The sequence below is a fragment of the Mustela lutreola genome, chromosome 11, assembly GCF_030435805.1.
Source record: "Mustela lutreola isolate mMusLut2 chromosome 11, mMusLut2.pri, whole genome shotgun sequence".
In the NCBI taxonomy this organism is placed as follows: Eukaryota; Metazoa; Chordata; class Mammalia; order Carnivora; family Mustelidae; genus Mustela; species Mustela lutreola.
Genome location: NC_081300.1, coordinates 62713078 through 62730953, shown reverse-complemented (window position 1 = coordinate 62730953; position 17876 = coordinate 62713078).

Here is a 17876-nt window from a genome sequence, read left to right as displayed (position 1 = left end):
GACGATACACAAAATCGCCTCCCTCCCCGCTGACCTGGCTTGGTATGCAGACACTCGTCACCATTACTCAGCGCCTTACAGAACGGGAGCTTCAAGTTTTCATCTGGAGAACTGTGCACGGGGCAGGGTTGCTGTGTCTGCAGAAGCCGCCGGCTTTGCTTCTAGGGCTGGCTGGCTCTTCCTTGCCCAGCAAGCGCCCCGCACTGCGGTGGGGTGGGGCGGCCTGGTCCTGGGTCTTTGCCTGTTTTCCTCTGCTTGGCTTCCTTCAGCAATCTATCTTTTAACTTTTTTTCCAGTAGGTAATAGAGTCTCAACACTCAAGATTCCAGAACCAGAAAAAGATGCACACATGGGGAATTCTGCCCGCCGCTCCCGCCTGCCCGCCAACGCCCTTCCTGTCGCCCACTGCTGGGGCTACTTCTTGGTAGCCTCCCAGGACGCCGATGCATGTGTGAGCACATATCTTTGCTCCCGCTCCTTTTCTCATACACAGGGCAGCACGCTATGCCCACCAGCCTGCAACTTTTTTTTTTTAATTGTGGTGAGAGCACTTATTGTGAGCTCTTCCCTCTTAGTGGATTCTTCTTCTGAACTAACCATAGGTGTGCTGCACACCCCTAGAGTATCATTTTGCATCCCTGAAACTCTATACCCATTGAACTGGTTTTTATTGTTTATCTTTTTATGTTATTTTGTCTTTTATATTTTTCTTTTTTTATTTTTAATTTTTTTAAAATTTTTTAAAGATTTTATTTATTTATTTGACAGAGATCACAAGTAGGCAGAGAGGCAGGCAGAGAGAGAGGGAGAAGCAGGCTCCCCACTGAGCAGAGAGTCCGATTCGGGGCTCAATCCCAGGACCCTGAGATCATGACCCGAGCTGAAGGCAGAGGCTTAACCCACTGAGCCACCCAAGTGCCCCTTATGTTTTTTTTAAATTGTAGTAAAATGTACACAACGAAGTTTGCCATTTTAACTACTTTTAACTACTTTTAGGTGTCTGGTTCTATGGCATTCAGTGTGTGACTCTTCTAGGAACCTCATTCACGTCCCTGGAACCATGTAGTATGCGTCCTTCTTGGCTGACATGTTTCCCTTACCCCGATGTCTTCAAGGTTTATTCATGTCGGAGTAGGCGTCAGGGTTTCCTTCCTCTTAAGCCTGAATGATATTATTGCTAAGAATGAAGAACACATCCCCTTCCCGCCTCAGAATGCCCCAGGGGTTCATCCAGGGCAAAAAAAAAAATGGAGTTCTCACCCCCTCTGCCGCCCCAAGACTGCCCCCTCCATGCCCGTCCCCTCTCTGGGTCGCAGCCTGACCCAGCCAGAATTCTAACAGCACCATTCGAGCATGAATGGGCTAACAAATGTGCTACGTACACACATCAGAACAATCATTCAACCTTTAAAAAGGCAGGAGGGGCACCTGAGTGGCTCAGCTGTTGAGTGTCTGCCTTTGGTTCAAGTCATGATCCCAGGGTCCTGGGATGGAGCCCCACGTCAGTCTCCCTGCTTGGCGGAAAGCCTGCTTCTCCCTCTCCCACTCCCCCTGCTTATGTTCCCTCTTTCGCTATGTCTCTCTCTGTCAATAAATAAATAAAATCTTAAAAAAAAAAAGGGCAGGAAATCCCGACACAGGCTACAACATCGATGAACCTTGAGAACATCGTGCTAAGTAAACTAAGCCAGACACGAAAGGAGAAATACTGTAGGATTCCACTTACATGATGTGCCTGGAGTAGTCCGATTCCTAGAGACAGAAAGTAGAACAAAGGTTGCCAGACGCTGGGGAGGGGGAATGGGGAGGTGTTTAAGGAGGGGTGGAATTTCCGTTCGGGAAGATGATGAAGTTCTGAAGATGGATGGTGGTGAGGGTTGCACACAGGGTGAATGTGCTTAATACCAGTGAGCTGGACATGCAAAAGGGCCAATTTGTTATGCACACACACTCATACACACACAGATGTGTTCAGAGAGTGAATCTCAGGACCCTTCTAAAAAGGGCTCGAGGAGACATCCTTGCATGTCTGCGATGGCGGCTGTGTCCTTCCTCAAACTGAACCTGTCCCCATGGGCTGCAGCCCGCTGTGCCCCACACACTTTCAACCCCAGACTCAGAACCCCAGAGCAGCAGGGCTGGGGGCTGCACCCAAGTGAGGGGTCGTGGACGGCATACAGACCTGGCTGTCCTTAACTGGGTATAAGGAAAGGAGCTCTGGGCTCTGCTTGGCCTAGATGCCTCAGACCTCAACATGGCCCCTAGACCCAGACCACAGTCTGAGACTCCAATCCCAGAGCCAGAGCCAAACCCCAACCCGAAACCCTAGACCCAACTCCAGCCTTAGACCAAGACCCCAGCCCCAGGCCCCAGACACAGACCCAGACCCCAGACGCCGACCCCAGCCCCAGACCCCAGCCCCAGACCACAGACTCAGACCCAGACTCCAGACTGACTCCAGACCCAGCTCCACCCACAGACTCCAGACCCAGACCTAGACCCAGACACCAGACTGACTCCAGACCCAGCCTCTAGACCCAGACACTACTCCCAATCTCAGCCCTCAGAACTAGCCCCAGATTTCAATCCTCTGACCCAGAACCCAAGCCCAGCTCTAGACTCTAGCCCCCAGACCCAGACCCCAGACCCAACCCAGAATCCAGCCTCCAGTCTCTGGTCCTAGACCCCAGATCCCACCCCAGGACTCCAAACCCAGACTCCCAAATCTCAGTCCTATGACTCTCTGATGGGAAAAGTCACCCAGTGGGATCCAACAGTTGTCACCCAACAAGGCAAGTGTGGGTGGCACTCATCTTCCAGGTGGTGGATCATTCAGGTTTTCTAGAAAAGCTGAAATCCTGCACATACATGACAACTTAGCACAAAGACTCTTGGCGGCAAGTTAGGGTGCTCTGGGCCCTGATGAACTCTTCCTGTCAGGAATGTGGGGGTGATGAAGAGGGAGCAGGGAATCAGGCTGGGAGCAGCTTGAGGGCCGCAGGAGCTGGAGGACATGGAATCTTGGTGGCACAGGGGTAAGCCTCAGCCATCCTCTCCCTGGCTCCAACCTGGCCCTGGCAGCTCGGGGCATGATCCGCATTCCACACACAGGGGACACAGGTGCATGCTCATGCCTCCTTCCTCCCAAATGGAGGAAATGGAGAGCAAATCCAGGCAGTCAAGAGAACATGGAACCTTATGACCTTGGCATTCAGTACCTCCATTTGATCTGCCCCAAAGAGACAAAAACATGTCCACACAAAGATGTGTACACAAATGAACCAGATGAGTTCCAGCCACACAGCAGAACATTATTTAGTCATAAATAGGAATGGAGTTCTGACCCACACTCCCACATGGATGAGCCCTGAAACCTGGGTGGTAAGCAAAATGAGCCAAACACAGAAGGCCACCTTCGCCCGACTGCATTTATAGGAAATGTTTAGAATAGGCAAGTCCATGCAGAGGGCAAGTAGATCAGTGGTCACTGGGGGCTGGGGGAGGGGCACAAGGAGTGACTGCTAGGGCCCTTCTTTTTTGGATGATGGGAATGTTCTAACATTAGAGAGTGTTAACTGAGGCCCGACTTTGTGAATGGACTAAAATCCACTGAATTACACATTTTATGAGGGTGGATTTTATGGCATGCCAATTGTATTTCCATAGAAAGTTCTAAATTTGATTTGGGGGATGGTTGTACAACTCTGAACATACTAGGAACTTTTGAAAGGCACACTTTAAATGGGTGGATTATATGGTATGAGAATTGTATGGCATGTGGTCTCAATAAAGCTTGTTGTTAAAAAATAAATACAGGGGGCACCTGGATGGCTCAGTGGGTTAAGCCTCTGCCTTCGGCTCAGTTCATGGTCTCGGGGTCCTGGGATTGAGCTCTCAGGGTCTGCTCTGCTCAGCGGGGAGCCTGCTTCCCCTTGCCTCTCTGCCTACTTGCGATCTCTCTCTCTTTCTGTCAAATAAATAAATAAAATCTTAAAAATAAATAAATAAATACTGGGACACACTTTGGCTCAGGTCATGATCTCAGGGTCCCAAGATCGAGTCCCGAGTCAGGCTCTCTGCTCATTGGGAAGTCTGCTTCTCTCTTTCCTTCTGCCTCTGCCCATGCTCTCTCTCTGTCTCAAATAAATAAATAAAATCTTTTTACAAATGAATAAATTAATACAGACACATAACCAGAGCTGTGTGGGAAGTCTCGGGTGGCCCTCGTCCTTGACTCCAGGTAGAGCAAAGGCCCTGAGGAACTGCCATGAGCTTGATGTGTTTGAAAAAAGATGATGAGGCCTATTGGCCAGAGCCCTCAAGGTAAATGGAGAAAGGAAGGCAGGAGAGTGGGCTCAGGCTTCTCACGTGGGCCCTGTTCTTGGTGAGGGTTGGGGCCTATGACCCAAAAGGACAATTCTCAAAGAATCCCCACTGCTGAATGGAGTGCCCAAAGCTCAAGTCGAGGAAGTGAAGTAGAAGGTGCAGTTAGGTGGTGCTGAATTTCATAGGCTGAACCCCTAGCCCCGGAGCCTCCCAATGCAACCGTATTTAGAGATAAGGTCTTCCGGGCTAAATAAGGTTCTTTACGTGGACCCTGATCCAACATGACTGGCATCTTCGCAAGAAGAGGGGATTAGGACACACACACAAAGGCATGGTCATGTGAGAACACAAGGAAATGACCACCGTGAACCCAAAGACAGAGGCCTCAGGAGAGACCCACCCTGCCAACACTTGAGCTCAGGCTTCCACCTCCCAGAACGGTGAGGAAACCCATTCTATGGTTTAAGCTGCCAGCTCCATGGTCTTCGATACGGGAGCTGGAGCAGGCCAGTCCCCATGGAGATAGAGTGGAGACAGTAATTCTGAATGTTTGGGACTTGCTGACCCATGGGGAGGATGAGGGAGAGGAATGAGCAATGTGACTTTAAGATTCTTCTTTGAGCACCTGGTCGGCAAGTGGTTCGTGGAGTCAGACGGGGAACCCCAAGGCAGGAGCACAGACAGTCTGCTGTGGGTCCCGTCGAATGCACCATGACACAACACGGGCATGAGGGGGACATGCCTCCCCCCATGGGGGACAGTTGGCCTGGGGAGCTAGAGTTCTGGACCCAGAGCCCAGGAGCACTAGCCCTCACCTGAACTCGGGGTCCACAGCCTCTTCCACAGGCACCTTTCCTGAGGGGCAGCCCTCAGAGAGGTCCCCTGAGATGGGTCGCTTCCCTCCCCCATCAGTTCTGTGCACTGCGCCTGTTATGTGACACAGGGAAGCCTGTGAACCAGATGGGCAGGAGGGCCTGCTCTCAGGAGTTTGGTTCATGTGAGAGGGATACTAACACATAAATGAAAAACCATGTGTGCCTGAGAGAGAGAAAGAGTGGGGTGCCAAAGCGGAGCCGTCCATCAGGCAAGGCCAGTGGGCTGAGATGGCAGTGAAGAGAGCCACCTCCCAGGAGACAAGAATGAGCAAAGGCCCTGAGGTGGGATGGAACTCAGCCTGAGGAAAGGGGGGGAAATGGTGGAGCCAGGAAGACAGCGTGAGGGAGTGGGGTGGGGGTGGTCCCCAGACTGTCCCCCTTACCCCTGGATTAGACCCAAGAAGCTGGGGTGTTTGCTGAAGGGAGTGCAGACACTTTGGGGTGGGTTACGCTGCTTGAACTTCTGTCAACAGTGGTTTGTTAGGGATCCCCTTGGATCTGTGAGCTGGGAAGGGGGCTCGTCTGTGCAGAAAAAAAACTGAGATGGTCTGAGACTCTTCGGGCCCCGGGGGTGTCGACGCCTTAGAGAGAGCCAGCGGAACCTAGCCTGGTGTCCTCCCCCTGGCCAGCCAGGACAGCGCCAGGCCTGTCCTCGGCGGTCATCGAGAAGGCGGCTGCCAGCACGGAATGTGCCCTCTCACTCAGCGCCTCTCCTGGAGCCCGAGACAGCGGCATTCAGCTTCGCCGTCCTCCATGTGAACCCTGGCCAATGCAAACACGTGGGTGTGGGGTTTCTGCCTGAGTCAGGGTAGTGCAGCCTCAGGCTGGGGTTTTAGCACCGCCCCGAGACCCACCTGGCCGCCCGCCACCCCAGCTTTCCTGCTCTGTCCTGAGTCCTGTCTCCCACCCACCCTGGGGCTCTCTGCTCCTGGAACACATCCCTCATGGGGTCCAGACCCCCATACTCAGCACGCTGTCTCAGAGGCACATCAGGGACACACTTTCTCCCACGTCTCCTCTCCCACCACTTCTGTGGCCGCCGTCCCTGACTTCACAGCTTGGATGGGTCACTCCTCTTCACTGTCCTGCCCTTGTCCTGTGGGTCTCCATTGTAACGCACCTGGACAGACGCGTCTCCCTGCCGCCCGCTTCAGTCCATCCCCACACTGCGGACCGGAGACAGATCAATATAGATTATCCAGTCTGTAGAACAGAGAGAGAAAAGATTGATCCACAAACAGGATGAGATTTTACTGATTGTATTTTTCAAAAATGACCATGACAATGTCTTCCATCCTACATGTGCTTCTGGACCCTTGAGACACCCCCCCTCTTGAATGTAAGTGGTCTTATACTGTCCTACAGACAATAGATTACAAGAGAAGTGATGCTGCACAGCTTCTGAGGCTGGTTCGTAAAAGACAAGGCAGCATCTGCCTTGGTGCCAGAGTACTTGTGCTTAGAGCCTTGAGGCCACCATGTTTTCAGGATCCAGGCTAGTACTCCTGCAGAGATTGATGTAAAGAAGCCCAGATTTCATAGAAAGGGAGATGTTCAGCCAGCTGCACTAACTCCAGACATTCTCTGCCTGAAATCATAGGAACTAAACCCTCCTGAATTTCTGACCCATAGAATCCATGGTAGATAACAAAATGTCTAAATTGATGTTTTAAGTCACTAAGTTTTGAATTGGTACACAGTTACAGATAATCATATCAGAATAGGATCAAGAATCCAGAAAAGGATCTACAACATATGTCCAAAATCTTGATTTTCATCAATGGTGCCATGGCAATTCAGTAGGGAATGCCAAGGTTTTTCAGTAAATTGTGCTAGGACTATTAGATAAGCTGAGGGGGAGGGTACAGAATGAACTTTGACCCCCACCTAACACTATACACAAAAATTAATTCAGGATGGATTATAGTCTTAAACAGAACAGTGAAACCATAAAATTTCTAGAAGAAACAGAAGAGAATATATTTGTCACCTTGGAATAAGCAGGCAAAGATTTCCCTGGAGAGAACCAAAAAAAAGCATGAAACACTAAAAAATGGATAGATTAAACTCTATTAAAATTATAGACATTTATTTCTCAAAACACCATTAAGAAGATGAAAATCATGTCATTGTCTGGGAAAAAATATTTGCAGTGAACCTATCTGACACTAAACTTGTAGCCTGATAGATTTTTTAAAAACCTACAAATCAATAATAAAAAGATAATCCAATTTTAAAATGGGCAAAAGATTTGAATAAACACTTCACAAAAGAAGACCAATAAATGGCAAATAAGCACTGAAGAAACACTCAGAAGCATTAGCCAGCAAGGAAATACAAATGAAAACTGCAATGAGATACCCCTATAAAGCCATTAGAATAGCTGAGATAGGGGCGCCTGGGTGGCTCAGTGGGTTAAGCCTCTGCCTTCGGCTCGTCATGATCTCAGGGTCCTGGGATCAAGTCCCATATCAGGCTCTCTGCTCGGCAGGGAGCCTGCTTCCCCCCTCTCTCTCTACCTGCCTCTCTGCCTACTTGTGATCTCTTTCTCTGTCAAATAAATAAACTCTTAAAAAAAAAATGAATAGCCAAGATAAAAGACTGACCTTTATACGTGTCGACTAGGATACAGAACAACTAGAATATCTAGGATACAGAACAACTAGAATTCTCCTATACTACTGGTGGAAGTAAAATGGTACCACCTTGTGGAAGCAGCTGACAGTTTCTTATAATATTATACATATACATATACCTATGTGATTCAGCCATTCTACTCCTAACTATGTATCCAAGAGGAAGCAAAATATATGTCCAAACACATACGTTCATAGCAGCTGTATTTGCAATACCCTAAAACAGGAAACAACCCAAATGCCCATCAGCAGTGAGTGAATAAACAAGTTGTGGCATACTTATACAAGGGAATATTACTCAGCAGTAAAAAACGATGACCTATTGATACACTTAGGAACATGGACGAATCCCAAAATAATTATGCTGAGTTAAAAGCCAGAGTTTTCAATAGTACATGTTGTATATATACATGAAGTTCTAAAATAGGCAAAATTAGTCTGCAGTGATAGAAAGCAAATCACCAGTTATATAGGACTGGGGCCTGTGTGATGGTGGTGGAAGTTAATTGCAAAGAGGCACAGAAAACTTTATTGGATAATGAAAATGGGGTCTTGATTGGGGTTTTGGTAACATGGTTCTATATATTTGACAATATTTTTTAATTGAGTGTTTAAGATCTGGGCATTTCACTGCATATACCTCAATAAAATAATTTAGAACAAAACAAAACAAAAAAATGAAATGCCCAATCTGTGTTAACTGGATTAAAATAACAATTCTAGTTCCTTTGCCTTTCCACATAAACTTTAGAATAACCTTGCCCATATCTACAAACAATCTTGCAGGAATTTTGATTTTTTTTTAATTTTATATATATTGATAGGAAGAACAACTATATATTGAGATAAGGAGAACTGACATCTTTACAATATTGAGTTCTCCAATCCATGAACATGGTATGTCACTCCTTCTATTTAGATCTTCTTTAATTTCTTTCATCAGCATTCTGTTGTCTTCACATGTAAATTTAAACATAATTATTTCATTTTTTTGGAATATTGTTCATGGTATTGTATTTATAATCTTGGTTTCCATGTGTTCATTGCTGGTATATAGAAGTACAATTGATTTTTATATATTGATCTTGTACTATGCAACCTTGCTGAAATGAGAAGAAACAGTCTACCTTATTAATATATAACATACAGTGTGTGTGTGTGTGTGTATTCTATGGCTACAGTTATTGAAACTATGTATTAGCAGAGGGATAGACACATATATCAGTGAAACAGGGTAGAATACACCCCAGAAATAGATCCACATAACCCAAACTGATTTTGAACAAAAGCTCAAAAGCAACTAAATGAAGAAAGGATGAAGCAAACATTGTTGGAGCAATTGGACATCCATAGGCAAATAAGACACTCAACCTGAATCTTGCACCTTATATAAAAAATACTTCAAAATAAAATTTTGAGCTTAAGTTTAAAAAATTAAAACTATAAAATTGTTAGAAAAAAATAAAACAGGAGAAAATCTTTGGATCTATGACCAGACAACAAATTCTTAGGTTTGACCCCAAAAGCGCAAGCCATAAAAAGAAAAAAATTGTTAATTGGACTCCATCAAAATTAAAAACCTTTGCTCTGCAAAAGACCGCTTGTTAAAAGATGGAAAGTGGAGGGCACCTAGATTGCTCAGTCCTTAAGCCTCTGCCTTTGGCTCAGGTCATGATTCCAGGGTTCTGGGATCAAGCCCCATATCGAGCTCCCTGCTCAGCAGGAAGCCTGCTTCTCCCTCTCCCACTCCCCCTGCTTGTGCTCCTGCTCTCACCATGTCTCTCTCTGTCAAATAAATAAATAAAGTCTTTTATATTAAAAAAATGAAAAGACAAGCTATATAGATGGGGAGAAAATATTCACAAATGACATATCCAATGAAGGACTAGTATAAAGAATTCTCAAAATTCAACAGTTTAAAAAAAAAAGCCAATCTGATTAGAACATGGGCAAAAGACATGAATAGACATTTCACTAAGGAAGATATGCAAATGGCAAATAAGCCCACAAAAAAGCACATCATTAGCCATGAGGGAAATGCAAAGTAAAACCACAGTGAGATGTCATTACACTGTTAAGGAAAAAAAAAAGGGAAAAAGTGACAGTTCCAAGTGCTGGTGAGAATGCAGAGAAACGGAATCATTCCTACATGATTGGTGGAAATGGAAAATGGTTTGACCACTCTAGGAAACAGTTTGGCAGTTTCTTAAAAACCTAAACATGCAGTTATCCTAGGACTGCCCTCCTGGGCATTTCTCTCAGAGAAATGAAAACTCTATTCACACAAAGACCTATGCAAGAATGTCCCCAGTATTTGTAATAACTAGAAACTGAAACAACTCTGACATCCTTCAACAGGTGAACGGCTCAACAAAACTTGGTATGTCCATACCGTGGACTACTACTCAGCAGTAAAAAAGGAAGGAGCTACTTATATACACAGTAACCCGGATTAGTCCCCAGATAATTATGCCAAGTGAGAAAAGCCAATGTTCAAATGCCAAATACTACGTGATCCCATTAATATGACTTTCATAAAATGATGTTATACAGATGGGGTTTCCCAGGGATTAAAGGGAGTGCACTGTGATATATAATATTGTTTTGCAAGATGTTACAATTAGGGAAACTAGGTGAATGAGATCTTGCTGTATTATTTCTTCCAATCCCATCTCAAAATAACAAGTTTAATTTAGGAAAATGTATAAATTCTGATGACTGGCTTACTCATATGGCCATCCTGGGAGGCAGGGGAGCGCAGAGCAAATCCGTGAGGACATACACATGGCCAGTGCTGCCCGAGACTCCCCTGGGCCCCCAGTGTGCCCTAGGGTCCCTAACCCTAACCCTAACCCTGCAAGAGAGGGACCCAAGGCTGAGACATCCTGCAGACAGCCTTTGTCTGTCCCATACCCCATATCCACGGCATCCATGTGCCTCTGTCTTTCATCGGAGTCTAAAAAAGCATCAGCTATCAAGGACATTCTCTAAGCCAGGGACAAGGCCAGGCAGCCACGCAGCTATAGTCGTGTGAGCGAGCTGGCACCACTGTCCCATTCTCTGCACCCCCCTCTCCCCTCTGGAATCACCCTGAGCTATAGGCAATATATGGAAAAATCTAGAACACCACCCGTCACCACTCTGGCATCAAGATCACTGCTGTCGGCCTCTTTCCATTTTTGGTGTTCCCCCACTCCTTGTCACAGTTGTCTCTTCTCTGGGGTTCCAGGAGGCCCTGCCCACATCCATCCCCCAAACAGGGTCCCTTGTCACGTCCTGGTGTCTGACAAAATCCGCAGCCCAGGCCTCTCTGTCTGTGAATGTCCCTTTCCCTGACTCTCCCACTCAGATCTTGCTGAGGACATTTGCTGTGTGCTAACTCCTGGGAGTGCTGGGAATACAAGAGGGAACAGAGGAGGGGCTCCCAGTTAAGACTGGGGGTGCCAAGATGAATGTCCAGGAAAGAGGCATGGAAAGTCTCTTGCCAAATGAGGGGAGAGGAAGAAGGCCAGAGACAGTGCCTGGGCTCAGCATGGCAGGAGGGGTGTGGCCTGACATTAGGCCATATGGATAGAAGCCAGGTTGTCGTGGTCCTCAGAAATGTCTTTGAAAGTGGCCCCAGGTCCATGCTGGACACAGGAAGGAAGGTCCCCAGAAAGCTAAGCGTGTGGGCCAGGGTGGCAAGCCTGGGATGAGATGGGTCTTAGGAATCTCCAGCTCCTGTCTCTGGCTGGGTCCTCTTGGGAGAAACATCAGTTCGGTTCTTTGCCCATTTTCGAATTACGTTGCCTTTTTGTTTCTGTCAGTTTCTGGATTTTTTGGTTTTTGTGTTTTTGTGGGGGTTTTTGACATTTGGATTTTTTAAAATTATCTTTTTAAATACTGTACAGTGAAAAATAAATATGCCTGCTCATCCACCAGAGAAGGTTGGTTTCCCCTCCCTTGAGGGACCTTGTCACCCCCCCTTCATATGCACCCCAGGGTCTTCTCCAAAACCTTCCCCATGTCTCCTACCCTCTTATACCCTTACTATCCCCATCTTCCACAGTGACGAGGACCCAGAAATGGGGGGTGCAGGATGGGAGGAGGGATAGCAGGGGAGCCCCCTGAACTGTCAAACCTGGGTGGGTCAAGGAGCACCCCACACCAGCAGGCGGAGGATGGGTGTTCAGAGAGATCGGGGCATTTAGAGGGTAAAAGCACACCTCGTCTGATGGGAAGGAGAGAGACTCCCCTCACCCTGGGCGGACAAGAGGGAGGGGGTAGGACCCTTTAACCACCGTTCCATTACCTCCTTGAGGTTGAGGGGGGACCCAAGGTGCTGTGCCACCTCCCCCCCCCCCAGATGAGAGCAGCTCCAGCACAAGTCAGAGACTGTGAGGGCCATGGTGTTGGGCAGCAAGCAAGATTGGGAAGGGAAGGATGTGGGCTAGAGGTTTTATGAAACCCCGTTCACCAAACTACCCAACTCCAGGCGGGGGTGGAGAGCTCCCCATTCTCTGTGGGGCCCTTAGGAAGCTTGCTGACAGTCGCCCTTCTGTCCTGAAAGAGAGTCCTCTGAGGGTTTGGTGCATTCCGGGGCTGGGGAGTGGGGAGGACTGCTGGCAGCTCTGAGACTCTGCTCGGGAGATAGGGTCAGCCACAGTCACTGGCTGGCGGTCTCCACGAATGGAACCATCAGTCCAGTTCCCATGGTTACAGCTGCAGCGGCTCTGTTTTTGGATGCAGGGGTCTTGACTCATCTTCCAGGCCATTCTTTGTCATGCTGGGCCCATCAGATTCCAGGCCTCCATCCACGACAGTCCTGTCCTCATCTGTGCGGCGTCTGGCACTTGATGGGGCGGGGGGGGGGGGGGGGGGGTCCCCCAGGGTCTGAATCAGCTGGGGGCTCTGGCTCAGATGTGTCTAGCAGGCTGTAGAGATTACTGTCTGGATCTTTCCAGCACTGAGCTGATAGGTGGGCCAGGGGGCTGGTGGGGGTCCCCTATCTCAGCCTCCAGTCAGCTGCCTCCAGTTTTCTTCCCCCGAGGTTGGGATCTGGGCTCCTCCCTCTTCTCTGATTTGTTTCAGAAGCTATGGATGGGTCTGAGCTCCCTGCCCTGCCCCCCCACCCAAAGCCTCCCCCACAGTTTCCTGTAGTGTGGAGGGAGGAGGAGGAGCCCCGCCCACTCCCCAGAGGGCCAAAGCCCAGCCCAGTCTAAGCTGCTCCACCTCCTGCTAGGACCTGAGAGATGGCATTCCAGCAGGACCTGGGTGTGGCTGATACTCTTCTGGGTGCCCACGAACATGAACAGAACCAGCCCCTCCTCCACAGGGTTCTTCTTATCATCATCACCCTCTCGAACCCTCACCACACCAGATTTGTCCACCATCTCCAGTCCCCTGATGTATGAAACTTGAGGCAGGCCTGCTCCAGACCTCAGGATGGCTGGTCCTGCGGCCTGGGGCTGGGCTTCTGAGGCCTCAGAGGTGCTCTAGTTGGACCCCTGGTTAGGCCAGTGTCTGTTATGGGAGTCGTGGACCCCCACCCTGGGCAGGGGCTCTGGCAGAGCTTTTCATACTGCCTTGGCAGCAGGGTCCACCCCCAGCATGCAGGTCCTGCTCCCGGAAGCATGCAGGTGGGGAGACCAGCCCAGCAACACCCTTGCAAATGCATGTTTTCATCCCCAGCTCTACAGATGTCCCTGCTCTCCTTGACCCTGATTTGGCCAGCATCTGCCCAGGACCCCTCAGCCCTGTTCCAGGTGGCCCTCGGGACTTTGTGCTCAACCTTCATGGCCCACGGCCTACCCCCTGGCCTGTGGGTAGCATCCTCTGGGGGCCTCTGGTGTGTTGACCCCTGCATTATGAAACCCCAGAGAAGGAGGCTGGCAGCCACCACTTTGTCCTATCTGTGCCATACAGCCGGGCAGGGTTGGTGGCTACTGTGGAGGCAAGAGGCACCCTCTACCCACAGCCCACAGTTGCCTGGGAAGTTCCAGAGGGAGGACCAGTTTAACACATCAGCAGTGTGTCCTGCCAAGGAGGCCACTTGTGCCTTCTCACCAGGCAACAGCATGAGGCAGGACTCACTCCAGGACATGCCAGCACCTGTGGGTGGTTGGAAAGTATCATGACTGCAAAAATGAGCCTTTGGCAAGAGCTCGAGGGAGGGGAGTGAGTCCGAGTGATTCCTTTTTCCTAGGGGTCCCACTTCCCAGATCCAACACTGAAACGCACCCTGGTGATGCTTCTTTGGTCTGAACCCCGGCCAGAAGCACTGATGCTTGGTGGTCAAGCCTGGTGCTTCCCAAGTGCCATTCAGAGCCGTTGGTGATGTCTTGGGGGTCTTCTTTCCTACAAAAGCTGCCCAGGTTCAGGGGCTCCATCTCTCGCTGCTCTACCATCTCAAGAAGACCCTGATGGTGTTTCCCATCCGCCTTGGAGGAGCTCCTGGGCTTCACTTTAAAGAATATTTGGAGGGGCGCCTCGGTGGCTCAGTTGGTTAAGCACCTGCCTTCGGCTCAGGTCATGATCCCAGAGTCCTGGGATCGGCCCCTGTGTCGGGCTTCTTGGAGCCTGCTTCTCCCCCTCCCTCTGTACCTCCCTACTGCTTGTATGCGCTCTCTGTCGCACTATCTCTGTCAAATAAATAAATAAAATCTTAAAAAATAAAGGAAAAGAAAAGAAAGAACTTTTGGAACGGGGAAGAGGCAGACATCAATTTCAGCACAGAACATCCTGCTGGGGAACATAGACCTTCCCTCACGCATTATCAAGGCTGTCTCTAGCCGGCCACAAACCTTAGACATTTGGCCTCATCCAGTGGAAGGAGTGTAGAGGCCTCCTAGTGTATGGCGGCTGGTCTGTCTCCCATCCACCAAGAGCCCCCTTGAGGGCAGCACAAGGCTCTGGCCTACCGTGGGTGTGCAAAGAATATCCAGTGGGGACTGGCCACCTGGAAGCAGGTGAGGAGGCAGGGAGAGGCCTTGTCTTCACCCTGGAGGAAGGAGCAGGTGCCCAGCCAGGCCTCAGGGATGACAGCTCCTTTAACTCCCTACCAATGCTCAACCCTGGCTCCCAATGGTAAGCTAGCATAGGCAGCGAGATCCTCCACAGCCTGCGACCAGCACAAGGGGTGGGGAGGAGAATCTGAATCCTTGTCTTCGCCCAGCTACGTCCAGTCACCAGAGACCTTGGAAACCAGGTGACTGACGCCCGTTCTGAGGGCCCTATTGTCTGCTTTCTCGCCTGGGTGTGATAGGCAGTGTACCTGCACCACTGACCAGCCACACCCTCCCTGGGAGGGCAGGGGGTGCCATGGCCCTGTGGCCAGTGTGCATGGTGTAGGTGCTATGAACCAGGCGTGTGCCAAGGCCTGGGGACATGGCCTGCATGGCTGGGTGGCAGGGTCCGAAGTCCTCCATGCATCCTGTTTATCCTGGGGGGATTTCCTGATCTGTCTCGGCCAGATGCTCACATGGCAGATCCAGGAGCTGGGTGCAGGGCGGGGGTGGGGGGAGCCAGAGCCAGCCTTTGGAATCCCAACCCTTGGCCTTCTCTGGCAGGAAAGGCAGGTCACAGGGAAAGGGCGGGAAGCTTCCCTAATTTGCCAGGCTGCTCCGGGTACCCACGCTCCGGCCCCACACTCTGTCTTTCACAAGGGATCTTAACAATGCTTGGATGCCTCTGGGAGTCTCCATATTGGCACATTTCACATCTCTACCTTGTGCTTCTCCCAAGATCTCAGGGCGAGAGCAAGGACAGAACCTCAGAGATGCTAAGAAGCTTTGGAGGAGGTCTCGTCTTCCCTTGACCCCTGCTTTTATGCCCTTGGAGGACCCCTTTAGAGGACATGGTCAGACATCTCTTCTGTACTGAGTCACACTGCACTCTCGGTCCTGTTGGTCCTGTTCCTGCCCTGAGCTGCGCTCCACAACCTCCCCCGGAACACTTCAGGGGACTATGTTTCATCAGATGTGGCTGGAAGTCCACACGGCCCCCCACTGACCCTTGCCAGGGAGAGAGCCCGTCACCTGCTGCTCTGGGTCCCCAGGTCCCCATGCTGGCTCACTGCCTCAGAGCACAGGCGCCCTTTGTAGCCCTCCTCCAGCTGCCCAGTGAATGGGCAACTTGGTGTGGTCCGTGGCTCTGCCCCACTTGGAACTCTGCTCTGTCCCCTGCCACACACAAGCCGCTTTAATGAGGCTGGGCAGCACCCTGCTAGAAGGGGCAGCTGCTGTGGACTCGGCTCTGATTGGCGAGGAAGACGGGCGTGTGTCGTGACCCCCTTACAGTTTTCTTAACAAGGAGATCAAGAAAGCGTTCTCCAGCAGCTCCTCACTGCACACACATTTCCCTGTGAGACAGCCGCCCCCAGAACTCCAGGGGCCCATGCACCCCACTCAGGCAGGCGGGAGGGGCTGGGGACAATGCATGAGGCTCTGAGGCCTGGGCCCCCCCAGGGTCGGGGCAGGGGATGAGCTGTCCAAGCAGCAGATGCACAGAACCACCAAGCTGTGGGATGCACACGCAAGAGTGGGGCGACACTTCTGATGGAGAGTCCCGGGGCTGGGGTAGTTTCCAGTCTTCTCATGGAGCTGGCTGAGCCAGAGCAGTGGGACCAGCACGGACCAGGGTGTGGAGGCAACGCCCACCAGCAGACAGAGGCAGGGGGCAGGAGGGCATCTGGTCACCAAGCTGGTAGAGTTTAGGGTCAGACTGGGGCTGGTCAAGGGGCAGGGCTGGAGGCAGGTCACCCCTCTTTACTGGAATGAGGCCTGGACCAGGAGGTCCAGCTGTGTGGTCTCACCACATTGTGAACCTCTGCTTCCGGTCTGTGTGGGGGGCCACAACACCCCTCCCTATCAGGCATCGGGGCTGCCCCAAAAGAGAGCCATGTAGGTAGGGGGGGGGGACCAGAGTCAGGGAGGGGAGAATGAACTCACCTTCCAGCAGATCAGGGAACCATCCTCTGAAACCAGGACGCTCAGACTGCCTCAGGAGGGGAGGAAGCCCTTGTTTGACCTTGGCCTGAAGCCAGGTTCAAGGTCCCAGCATTGCACAGGGAGGAGCAGGCGTCTCAAGAAAGCAACATGGGACGTTGGGGTACAGTTCCCCAAGTCAAAGCTGGAGGATACTGCACATAAGTGTCCAGGACAGTGTGGCCAGAGGGAAGGGGGCAGGCGGGACTGGATGTGGAAGCTGGCAGAGCAGGTGGGAGAAGAGGCAGCGAGATGAGGTGGGAAGTGCCCTGAGCAGAGCACCACCCATTGGCCAGAGCAGAAGGTCCTTAAGCAGTTTTTACTTAACTTGATCTTGCCTTCCTAGGCACACTGCTCCCATACTCAGCGACAAATCCTTGGGAGTGACTTGGGAGTGTGTCACCTGAAGCAAACCTCGGAACCCTGGCAACTTCTTTGCTCGCCACCCACTTGTCTTTGCGTGGCTGTCACCATCCTTGAGGTCTACTGTGAGGCCATCTTGCATCCCGTGTGACCACACTGACGCCCACAAGTTTGTGGAAAGGAGGAGGGAAACACAGCATGGGGTTGAACGCAGCCTCTTAACTAAAAGAATAAATTTTTTTTCTGGAAAGCATCAAGCTATTTGTAGCCCAAGTTGGTTGAACAGATTTTTCTGGATGTGACTTGTTTTTTCACTCATTAACTTCTTTTCCTTATGAATTAAAAAGTAGCATTTTCCCCCCCACCCAGCAGTGTCTTATTTACTTCTCTTTGAACCACAGCCAGCACTTTTTCCGCCTGTTGGGGAAGCAAGCTCAGAGCCTACTCAAGAAGGCCACAGCCCCTTACCTAGGTTAATGCAGTGGGTCCAAGCCAGCCCCTCTTACTCCTGCCCCCTCCCATGTCACCCATCCCCCTCAGGGCTGCACTGATTGATCAGCAGGAGTTGGGTGAGGGTTTCGCTCGGGCCCTCGCATTGGCAGTATCCAGGCTAGAGAAATGGAAGGACGACTTACGCGGTCCCATCTAGGAGAGCTGGAGCCACACCCCACAGCACCTTCTAGTCCTGGCCTCCGAAATGTCCCAGGCAGATA